This window comes from Dendrobates tinctorius, unplaced genomic scaffold (assembly GCF_039654945.1).
Source record: "Dendrobates tinctorius isolate UK_male_01 unplaced genomic scaffold, ASM3965494v1 ptg000012l, whole genome shotgun sequence".
NCBI lineage: Eukaryota > Metazoa > Chordata > Amphibia > Anura > Dendrobatidae > Dendrobates > Dendrobates tinctorius.
In genome coordinates, this window is record NW_027361680.1 from 17,907,789 (window position 1) to 17,925,229 (window position 17,441).

General features: G+C 43.6%; 1 protein-coding gene across 1 annotated transcript in view; it reads left to right on the top strand.

Moving 5' to 3' along the window:
- The window catches only part of LOC141066950 (myomegalin-like), a 397,502-nt gene that overhangs the window by 177,036 nt on the left and 203,025 nt on the right, over positions 1–17,441 (top strand). The gene's annotated exons all lie outside the window — the stretch shown is intronic.

Sequence of the window (17,441 nt, forward strand, 5' to 3'; positions counted from 1 at the left end):
TAAACTCTGCAGGGTAATCAATACAGAGGAGGACAATTTTATATTACAGGAGGATTTATGTAAACTAGAAGCTTGGGCTGATAAATGGCAAATGAGCTTTAATGGGGATAAATGTAAGGTCATGCACTTGGGTAGAGCGAATAAGATGTATAATTATGTGCTTAATTGTAAATCACTGGGCAAAACTGTCACTGAAAAAGACCTGGGTGTTTGGGTGGACGACAAACTCACATTTAGTGGCCAGTGTCAGACAGCTGCTGCAAAGGCAAATAAAATAATGGGATGCATTAAAAGAGGCATAGATGCTTATGAGGAGAACATAATTTTACCTCTATATAAGTCACTAGTGTGACCACACTTAGAATACTGTGTACAGTTCTGGTCTCCGGTGTATAAGAAAGACATAGCTGAACTGGAGCGGGTGCAGAGAAGAGCGATCAAGGTTATTAGGGAACTAGGGGGTCTGCAATACCAAGACAGGTTATTACACTTGGGGTTATTTAGTTTGGAGAATCGAAGGCTTAGGGGTGATCTTATTACAATGTATAAATATATGCGGGGACAGTACAAAGACCTTTCTAATAATCTTTTTACTCTTAGACCTGTGACGGGGACAAGGGGGCATCCTCTTCGTCTGGAGGAAAGAATGTTTAAGCATACTCACAGACGCGGATTCTTTACTGTAAGAGCAGTGAGACTATGGAACTCTCTGCCATATGATGTTGCAATGAGTGATTCCCTACTAAAATTTAAGAAGGGACTGGATGCCTTTCTTGAAAAGTATGATATTACAGGGTATATACACTAGTTTCCTTAATATTGCGTTGATCCAGGAAGCTAGTCTGATTGCCGTATGTGGAGTTGGGAAGAAATTTTTTTCCCCAATATGAAGCTTACTGTTTGCCACATGGGTTTTTTTTGCCTTCGTCTGGATCAACATGTTAGAGCAGGTTAGGACAGGATATGGGTTGAACTAGATGGACTTAAAGTCTCCCTTCAACCTTAATAACTATGTTACTATGTTACTATGTATGGACCATGGAGGGATGCATTATACTGTATGGACCATGGGGGGATGCATTATACTGTATGGACCATGTGGGGATGCATTATGCTTTTAGAACCAGGGGGGATGCATTATTCTGTATAGACCATGTGGGGATGCATTATGCTGTATGGACCATGGGGGATGCATTAAGCTGTGAGGACCAGGGGAGATGCATTATGCTGTGAGGACCAGGGGAGATGCATTATGCTGTGAGAACCAGGGGGATGCATGATACTGTTTGGACCATGTGGGAATGTATTGTACTGTGTGGACCATGGGGGGATGCATTATGCTGTTTGGAACTAGGTGGGGATGCATTATGCTGTGTGAGTACCAGGGGGGGACTCATTACACTATATGGACCGTGGAGGGATGCGTTATACTGTATGGATCATGGGGGGATTAATTATACTGTATGGACCATGTTGGGATGCATTATGCTGTTAGAACCAGGGGGGATGCATTATGCTGTATGGACCATGTGGGGATGCATTATGCTGTATGGACCATGGGGGGATGCATTATGCTGTGAGGACCAGGGAAGATGCATTATATTGTGAGAACCAGGGTGATGCATTATACTGTTTGGACCATGTGGGAATGTATTGTACTGTGTGGACCATGTGGGGATGCATTATGATGTGTGAGGACCAGGGGGGGGACTCATTACACTGTATGGACCATGGAGGGATGCATTGAGTTCTCCTTCAATGGAAGTCTTCAAACAGAGGCTGGACAGACATCTAACTGGGATGATTTAGCGAATCCTGCTTTGAGCAGGGGGTTGGACCAGATGGCCCAGGAGGTCCCTTCCAACTCTACGATTCTATGATTCTATGATTCTATGATTATACTGTATGGACCATGGGGAGATACATTATACTGTATGGACCATGTGGGTATGCATTATGCTGTTAGAACCAGGGGGGATGCATTATGCTGTATGGACCATGTGAGCAATATGCAGTGTGGAGAGGTGTGGGGCCATTATACTACATGGAGGGCTGTGTTCGGGTCACAGTTGGGGGATCATACTATGTTGGGGTCACCATACTTTTCCGGGACAGTTGTGGGGTGGTGTACAGTAGTGTCATCATACTGTGCATGTAGAAGGTACTGTGGAATAATTCACTATGGGGGTGTCTTAGTGTTTTTGTGGGGCACTTTGTTGACATCATCATCATACTTTACAAGCGCAATGAAAAGGAAATGTAGCGCTTCAGTAGGAGGAAAATTAGAGGGCATGCAGTACCACACAGTAGGTGCAGTAATAGGGACACATGCAGCAGCAGCTGCTCAGCATTGGGGTATCAGCAGGATGAGTAGTTTGCACAGGTTGGGCATGCATATGGACGGTGCAGAAAATGTGAGAAGTCAGATGTGTCTTACTTGTAATCTCTGCAGACGAATCCTGTCTGGAGAAGTTGTCATGTCGGTCTGGGCCAGATTGAAAAGATGGGAAAATTGAATGACTCCATAAGAAAGAAGTTCAGCTGTAAGTCACCATCTATCACTGTGCTGTAGCCTTATATGTTCTGCAGGGCTAGTATTTACAACTGTCACCACATGGCGGTAATAGCAACAAACAACAAGGTACTGGGTGCACCTCAATAAACCAATAACTATAGGGGTTGGGGTGCTACAAAATGCATGGAAGGCAAGATATGACAAAGAAAAGAGAAAAAAAGGCCGATGCCTATGGACTGTGCATACCTGTAGTACAATATTTCAAAAAGACTGCTTTATTAACACCAAAATACAAAACATGGTTAAAACATTAAAAATAACATGGCGACACTCCCATCTTAAATCTACCAAATATTCATACGATCCTTCAGGCTGATGCTATGATTAAGATGGTCCACTTAATAAATTGTCATGTGAGTATGTAGTACAGCAAGACAAACAATCATACATGAACATATGAACAAGTGTCAGAATATAGTACTGTCTAGCTAGTAGATAATACTGTTACCAAGAGAAACCATTCACATAGTGGGTCATGTGTGGGCGACCCCACTAATGTCCTATAAGCATCAAACCAATATGGAGAAGAATCTGATGCAGCAATCAAAGGCTGCAATACCAAAACCACCCAACCCCCCTGCCATATGAGGCAATGGCTGAACACAGGATAACAGCACCACAAGATGCAATAAGACATGAAAAACTGAAAGGTTGGCAAACCGCAATACCAAATAGGTTTTCAGTGCCTCGTGAAAATCTAGGACTGATCCAAAAGGTGCTCTAAAAGGTATACCCTGCGATCCCTTGGATGAGATGAAGATTGCGGCAGGATGAAACCCCTTAGGTGGAACGAAGGAGTGGGTGGTATGGAAAGACGGGGGTGTGGGAGAACCCCAAGCGTATCGCTGCAAAGCAGCTTCGTCAGGGAAAGTGTTGGCAAGAAAAAGACACAGTCTTAAAATAGTGCGAAGGATAATTACCATTGTGTCTGTCCTCCTGAGCCGGAGCAGGAAGCAAGGATCCACATCAGAAAGCGTGCTAGTGCACTGTTACGGCAGCATAATGGGATGTCCAGTGGCGTCACTGCAAAATCCACGCATGCACAATGAATAAAGCCGACAGACCAGTCCTGAAGTACGGTGAGACGCATGCGTTGTGTGTGGCCGCACACATGAAACCCATCTCAAAAAAGTGCGCATGCGCAATCGCTATGCGACGGTCACTGACTCAGAATGTTAGGTTCATATCAATGGCAAAGCACGTGCCTGGTAGCTGTACATCGGTAGTAAATCCCATAAATGCCTACATCATACATTTGGGATTTACAGCCGATGTACGGCTACCACGCACGCGCGCGCTTTGCCATTGATATGAACATCGCATTCTGAGTCAGTGACCGGCACACAGCGATTGCGCATGCACACATTTTTTGAGATGGGTTTCATGTGTGTGGCCGCACACAACGCATGCGTCTCGCCATACTTCAGGACTTCTCTGTCGGCTTTTTTCATTGGGCATGCGTGGATTTTGCAGTGACGCCACTGGACATCCCATTATGCTGCCGTAACAGTGCACTAGCACGCTTTCTGATGTGGATCCTGGACATCCCATTATGCTGCCGCAACGGCGCACTAGCGCGCTTTCTGATGTAGATCCTGTTAGCGTGGCAGGTCAGGAGCCGGAATCACCAGGAGTGGACCCTCTGGACCGTGGCACCGAGGGGCCCCGGGGCGAGCTGCCAGGTGGAACCGACCCCTATACAGTGACCGTTAGGAGCAGGCCCAGGGGTTCGAGTACCACGGAAGCCGGTACTGAGAGGGGCGGCTCAGGATGGATTGGAGTAGGAGTGTGGGACTGAAGTGTAGACTGTAAGACGGGAACGTGGAGAGATGGATGGAGCGGAATACAGGAGACAGGACTGGAGTAGAACTGTAGGACTGGAGTGTTGATAGCTGGATGGTGCAGGAACACCGGAGGCAGGACTGGAGTAGGACGGAAGGACTGGAGCAGGATGGAGCAGGAACACCAGAGGGAGGACTGGAGTAGGACGGAAGGACTGGAGCAGGATGAAGCAGGAATACCGGAGGCAGGACTGGAGTAGGATGGGGCAGGAACACTGGAGGCAGGACTGGAGTAGGACTGGAGCAGGATGGAGCAGGAACACCAGAGGCAGGACTGGAGCAGGATGGAGCAGTAACACCGGAGGCAGGACTGGAGTAAGACGGAAGGACTGGAGCAGGATGGAGCAGGAACACCGGAGGCAGGACTGGAGTAGGATGGAGCAGGAACACCGGAGGCAGGACTGTGGGAATACTGCAGGGAACACGGATGACAGGAGTGCGAGGCTGCTGCAGAAAACACAGAGGACGGGACCGAGAGACAGCAGAGAGCACAGGAGGAAGCAGGGCCCAATTTTCCACGGAAACACAACGATCAGGCACCTCCCTCAGGGGGAAGAGGCCTGATATGGCCCCGTCTGGTCTGCCATTGGTCCGAAGGTGCTTCCAGGTCAGGGCACAGCCGAAGCACAAGAAGCAGAAGGGAGGCGCGGCCTATGGCGCATGCGCATTGCATGCAGACGGCGTCGGCCGCGAGCCTGTCAGGTGTCCGCCGTGGCCGTCGGGTGGCAAGGGGCAGCGGCATGGGAGCGCAGACCGGGTGAGTATGCAGGAATGGCGTGGGAGTGGAGGCCGGGTGAGGATGTCGGAGCGGTGTGACAGATCCTTGCTTCCTGCTCCGGCTCAGGAGGACAGACACACCAATAACTAATTAGTAATTATCCTTCGCACTATTTTAAGACTGTGTCTTTTTCTTGCCAACACTTCCCCTGACAAAGCTACTTTGCATCGATATGCGTGGGGCTCTCCCACACCCCTGTCTTTCCATACCACCCACTCCTTCGTTCCCCTAAGGGGTTCCACCCTGCAGCAATCTTCATCTCATCCAAGGGCTCGCAGGGTATACCTTTTAGAGCACCTTTTGGATCAGTCCTAGATTTTCATGTGGCACTGAGAACCTATTTGGTATTGCGGTTTGCCAACCTTTCAGTTTTTCATGTCTTACTGCTTCTTGTGGTGCTGTTATCCTGTGTTCAGCCATTGCCTCATATGGCAGGGGGGTTGGGTGGTTTTGGTCTTGTAGCCTTTGATTGCTGCATCAGATTCTTCTCCATATTGGTTTGATGCTTATAGGACATTAGTGGGGTCGCCCACACATGACCCACTATGTGAATGGTTTCTCTTGGTAACAGTATTATCTACTAGCTAGACAGTACTATATTCTGACCCTTGTGCATATGTTCATGTATGATTATTTGTCTTGCTGTACTATATACTCACATGACAATTTATTAAGTGGACCATCTTAATCATAGCATCAGCCTGAAGGATCGTATGAATATTTGGTAGATTTATGATGGGAGTGTCGCCATTGTGTCTTTAATATGTTTTTAACCATGTTTTGCATTTTGTTGTTAATAAAGCAGTCTTTTTGATATATTGTACTACAGGTATGCACAGTCCATATACATTGGCCTTTTCTCTTTTCTTTGTCATATGGCGTTAATATTGATGTGATATTTGTCTTTGGAGATTATTTTCATTAACAGTGCAGTGATCTGCTGAGGTTCTCCTACATCCACTATTAGAGTGCACCACCATAGTTGTAATCAGGGTTACCTGGTCAGGGGCCTACTCAGAAGTTTTGCCCCCCCCCCCCCCCCCCGAACAAAACCCCTGTCTGTGGTGTGTTGTAAAAGATGGCAGCCTTGGCTAAATGGTGGCTAGAGAACTACTCATTTATCTATGATCCATGAGAGTTTTAATTTTACTTGATCAATTGAATGAGTCTTCCAAGCTCCTGCAAAAGTTATTCTGGTGGCAAGGAACATATAGGAGATTAGTTTTTGAGTGTGTTTGGAGGTATCCTGTATATGTCTGATCAGTAACGCCTCCCGGGTAGATCAGGTAAGGGAAACTCTGGTTACTCTCTGCATAAGGTGATACAAAGTAAATCCAAAAACAAACCCTCTTTCCCAGTATCGTAAAAAAAGGAATTGTGCGGTGGAGATCCCAGGAAAATCTGTGGCAACCTATGGGTTGTTAATAAATAGCTCATGAGGAGTTTATACTGAGATTTCACCAAAGAGGTATTAAAGGGAATCTGTCAGCAGGTTTTGATACCTCATCTGAGAGCAGCATGATGTAGAACATGAATACACCGAATCGGAGCTTTTAGATGCATCATGTAGCAAAGCTGGAAAGCTAACCCCCACCCACACAACAGCTCTCTATGTGCATCGTCTATTGACAGTGAGCTGCTTATCACAGGAGGAGGCCTGGTCGGTCTAGCAGTCTTGTGCACATCAGACCTGGCAGTGATAATCTCCTTGTGATAAAATTTTAAGGGTAAGTGAATAGCACTGAGCTTAATAAATTACACATCGTTGGATTCCAGTTTCAGACCCTGCTGGCTTTCGATTAGATAGCAAAAATCTGCTGACAGATTTCCTTTAATAGAGAGTTTATCCAGCCAATCTCGGAATTATAAAAATTACCCAAGATCCTACTCATAGGACAGTTTATGTAACCCCTTACCAGCATACTCTCTCTTTCCCCGCAAATGACGGCTGACTTAATTTAAAATTTAAAACACTAGAATTACTTTTTTGGTCGATGCATCATTGCATTAAAATGCAGTAACGGGCGATGAAAGTATCGTATCTACACCAAAATGCTGTCCAAAAAAACATCAGCTCAGCACGCAAAAGATAAGCCCTTTTTTTTTTTTTGCAATTTTTTATTAATTTTTTCACGTTTTCCAGTACACTATATGGCAAAACTAATGGTGTCGTTTAAAAGTACAACTTGTCCCCCAAAAAACAAGTCCTCATATTGACAGAAAAATAAAAAAGTTATGGGTCTGGGCACAAATGGAGCAAAAAAATGAAAATGCAAGAAATGGAAAATGACTTGGGGATGAAGGGGTTAATAGCATACCCTATCTTGGTGAATATTGCCTGCAGCTTGTGTATGTGGTATAAATCGCATGTGGAAAGGATAAATATATTTTAGACACAAGGGAGTTCAAACAAATGACCAATATTTTGTTAACAATCTTAAGATCATTGTTAATGAAATGGACCAGTCATTATCTGTGGAATTTTCATTGGGTTTGGATATTACATTAATATGGGCAAGATTAAAAAGGGCCCCAACCATCCATTACAGCAGAAGTGCCTTAAGAACAACGCTAGGGGACTAAAATAGGAGCAATTTTTTTTTAATAATGATTAGGCTACCTGTCAGGGCCTGGACATGGAAGGTGCCATAGATAAATAATTCAACAATTGAAAAATTTAACTCCTTCTCAGCATTGTCCGTATATTTACGTCATAGTCGGGAAGGACTTCGGGACCAATGCAGTATATATACGTCACGGCGACTGCCCGCAGACAGGGGGCTGTGCGTGGACGATTGCCACCGTGTGTCAGTTGATTCTGACAGCTAACACCTGGCTTCAGTGACAGGAGCTGTGCCTGCACCGCTGTTAGCATTAACCCCCTAAATGCTGCGTGTGGTGTAATCGCAGCATTTAGAGAGCCGGCAGAGGGAAGACAGCCCCTCTGCCCTTGGATCAGAGATTCCTCAATGTCATCGCAGGGTCCCGATCGTTGCCATGGTGACCCAATGTAATCATAGAATCATAGAATCGTAGAGTTGGAAGGGACCTCCTGGGCCATCTGGTCCAACCCCCTGCTCAAAGCAGGATTCGCTAAATCATCCCAGTCAGATGTCTGTCCAGCCTCTGTTTGAAGACTTCCATTGAAGGAGAACTCACCACTTCTCGTGGCAGCCTGTTCCACTCATTGATCACTCTAACTGTCAAAAAGTTTTTTCTAATATCTAATCTGTGTCTCCTCCCATTCAGTTTCATCCCATTGCGTCTAGTCTTCTAGTCATGACGACATCTGGGTCACCAGGCACTAGCAAGTTACGGTAGTTTTATCATGTGCAGTGCATGATCTAAGTAAGGGCTCATGCCCACTTGGCGATGAAATCGGACAAATTCAATTCGATAAAAAATTGGATTGAATTCGCACCAATGTTAATCTATGATGGTGTGCTCATCTGCCTTTTTTTTCCAGTTCAGATTGGATCACGATCAGGATGGAAAAAAATCGCAGCATGCTGCGATTGTTGTCAGAAAACGGATCGCATCCCGCAATAGAAGTCAATGGGTGCGATTTTGGTGTCCTTTGAAAAGCTGGCAATTCATATGCGGCTACTGTAAAAACACACCTGACAGGTTAGCATAGAAAAGATAGATTATATATATATATATATATATATGTCAGTGACAGACTTATTGACACCTCTCCATTACTAAGCCAGGCTTGATGTCGCCTTACAATAGAAAGGTGGCATCAACACCCAACTATTACCCCATATGCCACAGCTACAGGGCAGTGGGAAGAGAAAGGCTAAGTGCCATCTTACAGATGCACCATTTCTGGGGTGGCTGAGGGGCAGATTTTTGTAGCCAGGGGGGTCCAATAACCATGGTCTCTTCCTAGGCTATGAATATCTGCCCCCAGTCGCTGGCTTTCCCTGTCTGGTGCAGAAAATTACGTGGGAGCCCACGCCATTTTTTCCCCGAAAAGATTATTTTATTAAATGTACACATGTCCCATAATTTGCACGCACACTATACTAATTACATTGGTCACTGACATCAGACAAACTATTATGCATGTGTTTACTGTATGTAAACCATGTCTCCTATCCTGTCAGCTCCTGCATTGATTTTACAGAAGCCGACAAATTAATTTATGGCTAATCTTCTATCTATATCTCTATGCAATATAAAGACCTATTCTATGGGTATATATGTAATCTATTCTAACCTATTCTATTCTATCCTGTACGCGGCAGATCTTTTGCCGGCTTTTAATCTATCTACGGTATCTAGAATATGTGTATATATATATACTGTGTATATATGTATGTTTTATAGAATATTTTGTTTTAAAACGATGTGTAAACTAAAGGTGTGCCCGATGCTATTGCATCGGGAGGGAAGTGTGTGGGGGATGTGTATGAGAGTACGTGTGTGTGTACGTGTGTGTGTGTGTGTGTGTACGTACGTGTGTGTGTACGTGTGTGTGTCCTGCAACTGCCTGCCCACCCACCTCCGTGCAGTCACAGGCGGCAGGAAAGAGGGTGGTTTGCGGCCTGTGCTGGAGATGTGAGTACCTGTGTGTGTTTATGTGAGTACGTGTGTGTGTATGTATGTATGTGAGTACGTGTGTGTGTGTATGTGCGTGTGTGTATGTGAGTACATGTGTGTGTATGTATGTGAGTACGTGTGTGTGTATGTAAGTAGGTGTGTGTGTATGTGAGTATGTGTGTGAGTACGTGTGTGTGTACGTGTGTCTACGTACGTGTGTCTGTGTGTACGTATGTGTGTGTGTGTCTGTTCATGTGTGTATGTACGTGTGTGTATGTACATGGTGGGCAGGCAGCGGCGGGTCCGGCGGTGTGGCCAGCAGCGGCGGGTCCAGCGGCAGCGGGGGTCCTGGCCGCGGCCAGCTGGCAGGAAAGACTGCGGCTTTTGGCTTGTGCTGGAGATGGGGTGCGGCACCACCAGAGGGCGCCCACACCCCATCTCCAGCACATGCCGCAAGCCGCGGTCTTTCCTGCCGGCTGTGACAGAGGTGGGTGGGTGGGCAAGAAGCAGCGGGTCTGGCGGGGGGGTCCGGCGGTGGCGGCAGGTCCAGAGGCGGCAGTGGGGGGTCCCGGCGGTGGCAGGGGGGGTCCCGCTGGTGGTACTGTGGAAGGGCCTGGTACCACCAGCGGGTGCCATATTGGAATACCCATCACTTGGGTATTCCAATATGGTGGTCGGCGTACTTCCGGTGTGACAATTTAAGGCAATTATATATAGAGATGACTTAGAACATTTGGCTATGTAAAAGCTCAAGATAAAATCGCATTGCAATCAGATAGCAATCGCACTGCATTCGGATGTGAATCGGATGCTAGGTGTGAAATATCGGATTGTACTCGAACAAAAAAATGCATAACACTCACATGACACTTGTATTACACTCGTCCTACTCTCCTGCATCAAAATCGGACCCATTTTTAAATGGCTAGTGTGTCTCCAGCCTAACTTGTGTCTACTGCACTGACAGACTATATGGTATAGCACCACTCCTGCATTGCTATACCTTAGAACTGCGACCAGACTGCAGGAAGTGAAGGTCCCGCAGTGGCAATAAGTAAAAAAGTAAACAAAAGTTGTAAAAGTATTTAAATAAAAAAAAGTGTGTGTATGAATGTTTGTTTAGTATCCATAAATAAATATTATTATGAAAAAAAACCCGTAAAGAAGTACACATATTTGGTATCGCCGCATCCGGAACGACCCGACCTATAAAACAACCCCTGTATTGAACACTGTAAATAAATAAAAAGTATTAAAAAAAAGCCAAAAAATGATGCTTTATCATCATACCGCCGAACAAAACGTGGAATAACGCGCGATCAAAAAGACAAATGTAAATCATCATGGTATCGCTGAAAACGTCAGTTTGTCCCACAAAAAACAAGCCCCCGTACAGCTCCATCAGCGGAAAAATAAAAAAAGTTATAGCTCTCAGAATAAAGCAATGCTAAAATAATTATTTTTTTCTATAAAATATTTTTACATGATCGCGGTGTACCGGGAGTTAAAGGGAAGCATCGGCAGGGAGGGGGCTCCCTCCGTGCTTCCCTGAGCCCCCCACGGCAGCGCAATGTGCAGCGCTGCTGTGGGGGGCTCCTATCCTCCAGGCCCCCGAATCCAAGATGGCGACGGGGGCCTTCGGGGACCTGAGGAAGCTGGCTTCCTCAGTGCCTGCAAAGCGCAGGCATGAGGAAGCATTCGGCACTGCCTGTGACAGATCGCTGATCTGTCACAGTGATCTGTGATGTGACAGATCAGCGATCTGTCACAGGACAGTGATGTCCCACCTGGGACTATGTAATAAAGTAAAAAAAAAATTTAAAAAAAATGTAAAAATAAATTTAAAAAAAATCGCCAAATAAATTAGTAAAAAAAAAAAAAAAAATTTCCCAATAAATTCATTTTTTGAAAATAATAAAAAAAAAAACAATAAAAGTACACATATTAGGTATCGCCGCGTCCGTAACGACCTGCCCTATAAAACTGTCCCATTAGTTAACCCCTTTAGCGAACCCCTTAAAAAATAAAAATAAAAAACGAAGCAGAAAATAATGATTTATTATCATACCGCCAAACAAAAAGTGTAATAACGCGCGATCAAAAAGACGCATATAAATATCCATGGTACCGCTGAAAACGTCATCTTGTCCCGCAAAAAACGAGCCACCACACAGCATCATCAGCGAAAAAATAAAAAAGTTATAGCTCGCAGAATAAAGCGATGCAAAAATAATTATTTTTTATATAAAATAGTTTTCATTGCATAAAACCGACAAAACATAAAAAAACGACCTATATGAGGTATCGCTGTAACCGTACTGACCCAAAAAATAAAACCGCTTTATCAATTTTACCGCATGCGGAACGGTGTAAACGCACCCCCCCAAAAGAAATTCATGAAACGCTGGTTTTTGTTCATTCTGCGTCCCAAAAATCGGAATAAAAAGCGATCAAAAAATGTCACGTGCCCGAAAATGGTACCGATAAAAACGTCAACTCGTCTCGCAAAAAATAAGACCTCACATGACTCGGTGGGTCAAAATACGGAAAAATTATAGCTCTCAATATGTGGTGATGCAAAAACTATTTTTACAATAAAAAGCGTCTTTTAGCGTGCGACAGCTGCCAAACATAAAAACCGCCACAAATAGTAAATCAAACCCCCCGTTATCACCCCCTTAGTTAGGGAAAAATAATAAAATAAAAAAAATGTATTTATTTCCATTTTTCCATTAGGGCTAGGGTTAGGGCCAGGGTTAGGGCTAGGGTTAGGGCTAGGGTTAGGGGTGTGTTGGGGTTCGGGTTGGAGTTAGAATTGGGGGTTTCCACTGTTTGGGCACATCAGGGGCTCTCCAAATGCAACATTGCGTCTGATCTCAATTTCAGCCAATTCTGAGTTGAAAAAGTCATATGGTGCTCCTTCCCTTCCAAGCTCTGCCATGCGCCCAAACAGTGTTTTACCCCCACATGTAGGGTATCAGCCTACTCAGGACAAATTGCAAAACAATTTTTGGGGTCCAATTTCTCCTGTTACCCTTAGGAAAATAAAAATTTGGGGGCAAAAATATCATTTTTGTGGAAAAAAATGATTTTTTTATTTTCACGTCCGAGCGTTATAAACTTTTGTGAAGCACTTGGGGGTTCAAAGTGCTCACCACACATCTAGATAAGTTCCGTGAGGGGGTATAGTGTCCAAAATGGGGTCACTTGTGGGGAGTTTCAATAGTTTAGGTACATCAGGGGCTCTCCAAACACACATGACACCCGCAGACCATTCCATCAAAGTCTGCATTCCAAAACGTCACTGCTTCCCTTCCGAGCCCCGACGTGTGTCCATACAGTAGTTTTCTCCCACATATGGGGTGTCAGCGTACTCATGACAAATTGGACAACAACTTTTGGGGTCCAATTTCTCCTGTTACCCTTGGGAAAATGAAAAAATTGGGGACTAATTGATCATGTTTGTGGAAAAAATACGATTTTTTTATTTTCATGCCCGGGCATTCTAAACTTCTGTGAAGCCCTTGGGGGTTCAAAGTGCTCACCTCACATCTAGATAAGTTCCTTAGGGGGTCTAGTTTCCAAAATGGGGTCATTTGTGGGGGGTTTCTACTGTTTAGGTACATTAGGGGCTCTCCAAAGGCAACATGACACCCGCAGACCATTCCATCAATGTCTGCATTCCAAAACGCCACTACTTCCCTTCCGAGCCCTGACGTGTGTCCATACAGTAGTTTTCTCCCACATATGGGGTGTCAGCGTACTCAGGACAAATTGGACAACAACTTTTGGGGTTCAATTTCTCCTGTTACCCTTGGGAAAATAAAAAAAAATGGTGACTAAAAGATCATGTTTGTGGAAAAAATACGAATTTTTTATTTTCACGCCCGGGCGTTATAAACTTCTGTGAAGCACTGGGGGGTTCAAAGTGCTCACCACACATCTAGATAAATTCCTTGGGGGGTCTAGTTTACAAAATGGTGTCATTTGTGGGGGGTTTCCACTGTTTAGGTACATCAGGGGTTTTCCAATCGGGACATGGTGTCCGATCTCAATTCCAGCCAAAAACGTCAAATGGCGCTGCTTCCCTTCCGAGCTCTGCCATGCGCCCAAATAGTGGTTTACCCCCACATGTGGGGTATCAGCGTACTCAGGACAAACTGCACAATAACTTTTAGGGTGCTGTTACCCTTGGAAAAATAAGAATTGAGGGTGAAAAGATCATTTTTGTGGAAAAAATATGATTTTTTAATTGTACGGCTTTATGTTATAAACTTCTGTGAAGCCCTTGGGGGTTCAAAGTTCTCACCACACATCTAGATAAGTTCCTTAGGGGGTCTAGTTTCCAAAATGGTGTCATTTGTGGGGGGTTTCCACTGTTTTGGTACATCAGGGGTTTTCCAATCGCGACATGATGTCCGATCTCAATTCCAGCCAAAAACGTCAAATGGCGCTGCTTCCCTTCCGAGCTCTGCCATGCGCCCAAATAGTGGTTTACCCCCACATGTGGGGTATCAGCATACTCAGGACAAACTGCACAATAACTTTTAGGGTCCTGTTACCCTTGGGAAAATAAAAATTGGGGTGAAAAGATCATTTTTGTGGAAAAAATATGATTTTTTAATTGTACCGCTGTACGTTATAAACTTCTGTAAAGCCCTTGTGGGTTCAAAGTTCTCACCACATATCTAGATAAGTTCCTTGGGGGGTCTAGTTTCCGAAATGGGGTCACTTGTAGGGGGTTTCCACTGTTTAGGTACATCAGGGACTCTCCAAACGTGACATGGCGTCCGATCTGAATTCCAGCCAATTTTGCATTGAAAAAGTCAAACGGCGCTCCTTCCATTCTGAGCTCTGCCATGCGCCGAAACAGTCGTTCCCCCCCACAAATCAGGTATCAGAGTACTCAGGACAAATTGCACAATAACTTTTGCAGTCCAATTTCTCCTGTTACCCTTGGTAAAATAAAAAAAATTTAACCTGAAGTATTTTTTTTGTGAAAAAAAGTTAGATGTTCATTTCTTTTTAAATATTCAAAAAAATTCCTGTGACGCACCTAATGGGTTAATAAACTTCTTGAATGTGGTTTTCAGCACCTTAAGGGGTTCAGTTTTTAGAATGGTGTCACTTTTGGGTATTTTCTATCATATAGACCCCTCAAAGTGGCTTCAAATGTGATGTGGTCCTAAAAATAAAATGGTGTTGTAAAAATGAGAAATCGCTGGTCAACTTTTAACCCTTATAACTTCCTAACAAAAAAAAATTTTGGTTCCAAAATTGTGCTGATGTAAAGTAAACATGTGGGAAATGTTACTTATCAAGTTTTTTGTGTGCCGTATCTCTGTGATTTAAGGGCATAAAAATTCAAAGTTGGAAAATTGCGAAATTTTCAAAATTTTTGCCAAATTTCCATTTTTTTCACAAATAAACGCAAGTTATTTGAATGAAATTTTACCACTAACATGAAGTACAATATGTCACGAGAAAACAGTGTCAGAATCACCGGGATCCATGGAAGTGTTCCAGAGTTATGACCTCATAAAGGTACAGTGGTCAGAATTGTAAAAATTGGCCCGGTCATGAACGTGCAAACCACCATTGGGGGTGAAGGGGTTAAAAGCATTAAAAAAATATAAATGTTCAAATTGCTCTACATTTGTTCCATTCAAAGTAAATCAATAAAAAATAAATAAAAAATACACATATTTCGTATTGCCCAATTAGAAATGTCTGATCTATCAATATACAGTATAAAAATAATTTAATCCAATCAGTAAACGGCGTAACAAGAAAAAAAGTAAAAAATCTAGAATTATGTTTTTTTGGTCGCAACAACTGTACAATAAATGGATGATCAAAAGATCGTATCTACCCCAAAATAGTATCAAGATAAACGACTGCTCGGTGGGCCAAAAAATAAACCCTCACCCAGGCTTGTGAACTCGTCATGACCTGGAGAATCATTATGGCAGGTGCGTTTTTAGCATTTGGTGAACATGGTAAAAAAAAAAACTTATGGAATTGCACTTTTTTGTCAATTTCACCGTACTTGTCATTTTTTTCCCGTTTCCCAGTACACAATATGGTAAACCCAATAGTGCCGTTCAAAAGTGCAACTTGTCCTTTTAAACACAAGCCCACACTCGGCCATATTGACCAAAAAATAACAAAGTTATGTCTCTGGGAAGAAGGGGAATGAAAAAGGCAAAAACAGAAAGCCCCAAGATCGTGAAGGGTTTGTTTAAACTATACTGCTGAATTTTGTCATGAAAATCTAATGTACAACTAGCTCACATTACTGCTGCATTAAATGAGGGCAGGGTGTGTGATGGCACTCCTTCTGGGTCTTTGTGAAAAGGTAAGAGAGGATGAAGTTTAGGGTCACAGAGAGGAGCCATTCTGTTGGTGACTACCAGTGATACTGACAAGTACAGTGTCACCGAGGACGGACGGCAGCACCGATTCTGTTAGTGCTGTTCGCTGTATCTTAAAGATATCAACATTAGAGGGTTCAATACAAATCAAAGAAATCAACCAATGTGGACTTGAGCAGTCACTAACTTCCAGAACACACATCAAGAACCATTAAAGCAATTGTGTTAGTTTAAAAATATATTTTTATTAATAAATATTCAAATTCAATGAACCAATTAAAAAAGTCATGTACAAGATGCCTCAAAAATAAGGGAACGACAAACCAGAGCACTAATAGCAAAATAATATAAGTATTAGAATACATAGTAAGACAAAATGAACCATACCACAGGAATGAATAGCACTAGGGGCAAAAATGGCCCATAGGTAAAAAAAATAACTGTTTTTTTGTAAATATTACCAGTATATCTATATAGAAATCTTCACATGATCATAGCACCTTAGTATGTGATTATTTTACTATGATGCAAGTTATTTTTCAAGGTAATATACACATGTATCTTAAAAGATAATGACAGCAATATGGCCTTTTTTTTTCTTTTTATTTCGTACTGTGACTTCCATACAACCCTACTACAGTATAATGGGGCTACATATAGTATAATGGCCCCCACAGCTCTCCACACAGTATAATGGCCCCCACTAGCCCTCTTAACAGTATAATGCACACCTCATAGTCATCCATACAGTATAATGCACCCCATAATCCTCCATATAATATATTGCACCCTATAGCTACCCATACAGTATAATGCACACTCCATAGTCCTCCACCACTTCAGGGCATATCACAGATGATGGAAATTACGTTCACAGCTCTGCTATGGCAGTGTATGCATCCTTCAGAGGCGTTAATGTGCCATAGCAGAGCTGTGTCAGTGAACAGCGCACAGCAGGGTGATAATTATTCTGCTGTGCTCTGAACACTGCAGCCACAGCAATAATCAGCAGCCTGATAATGTACTACTTTTCTCAGGCTGCAGATCACTGTCGTTGATCCTCTCGTCACCCTGGACCTCCTCTCCTCTGCAGCTTCTGGTACAGCACGTACTGAACAGTGTGGTGGATGGTGACAGAGCGAAACTGAAGCTTTTAGCATACATTGTGGGCTACAACAAAATGGCCTCTATCTCCTCCCACAGTGGTGATTATCTCCTGGTTATAAAGCAATAATTATATGGGAAAAACAGCACACAACCTAATAAGTGACACATCGATGAAATCTGTCTCAGACCCTGCCTCATGCTACCCTCGGTTTACATAT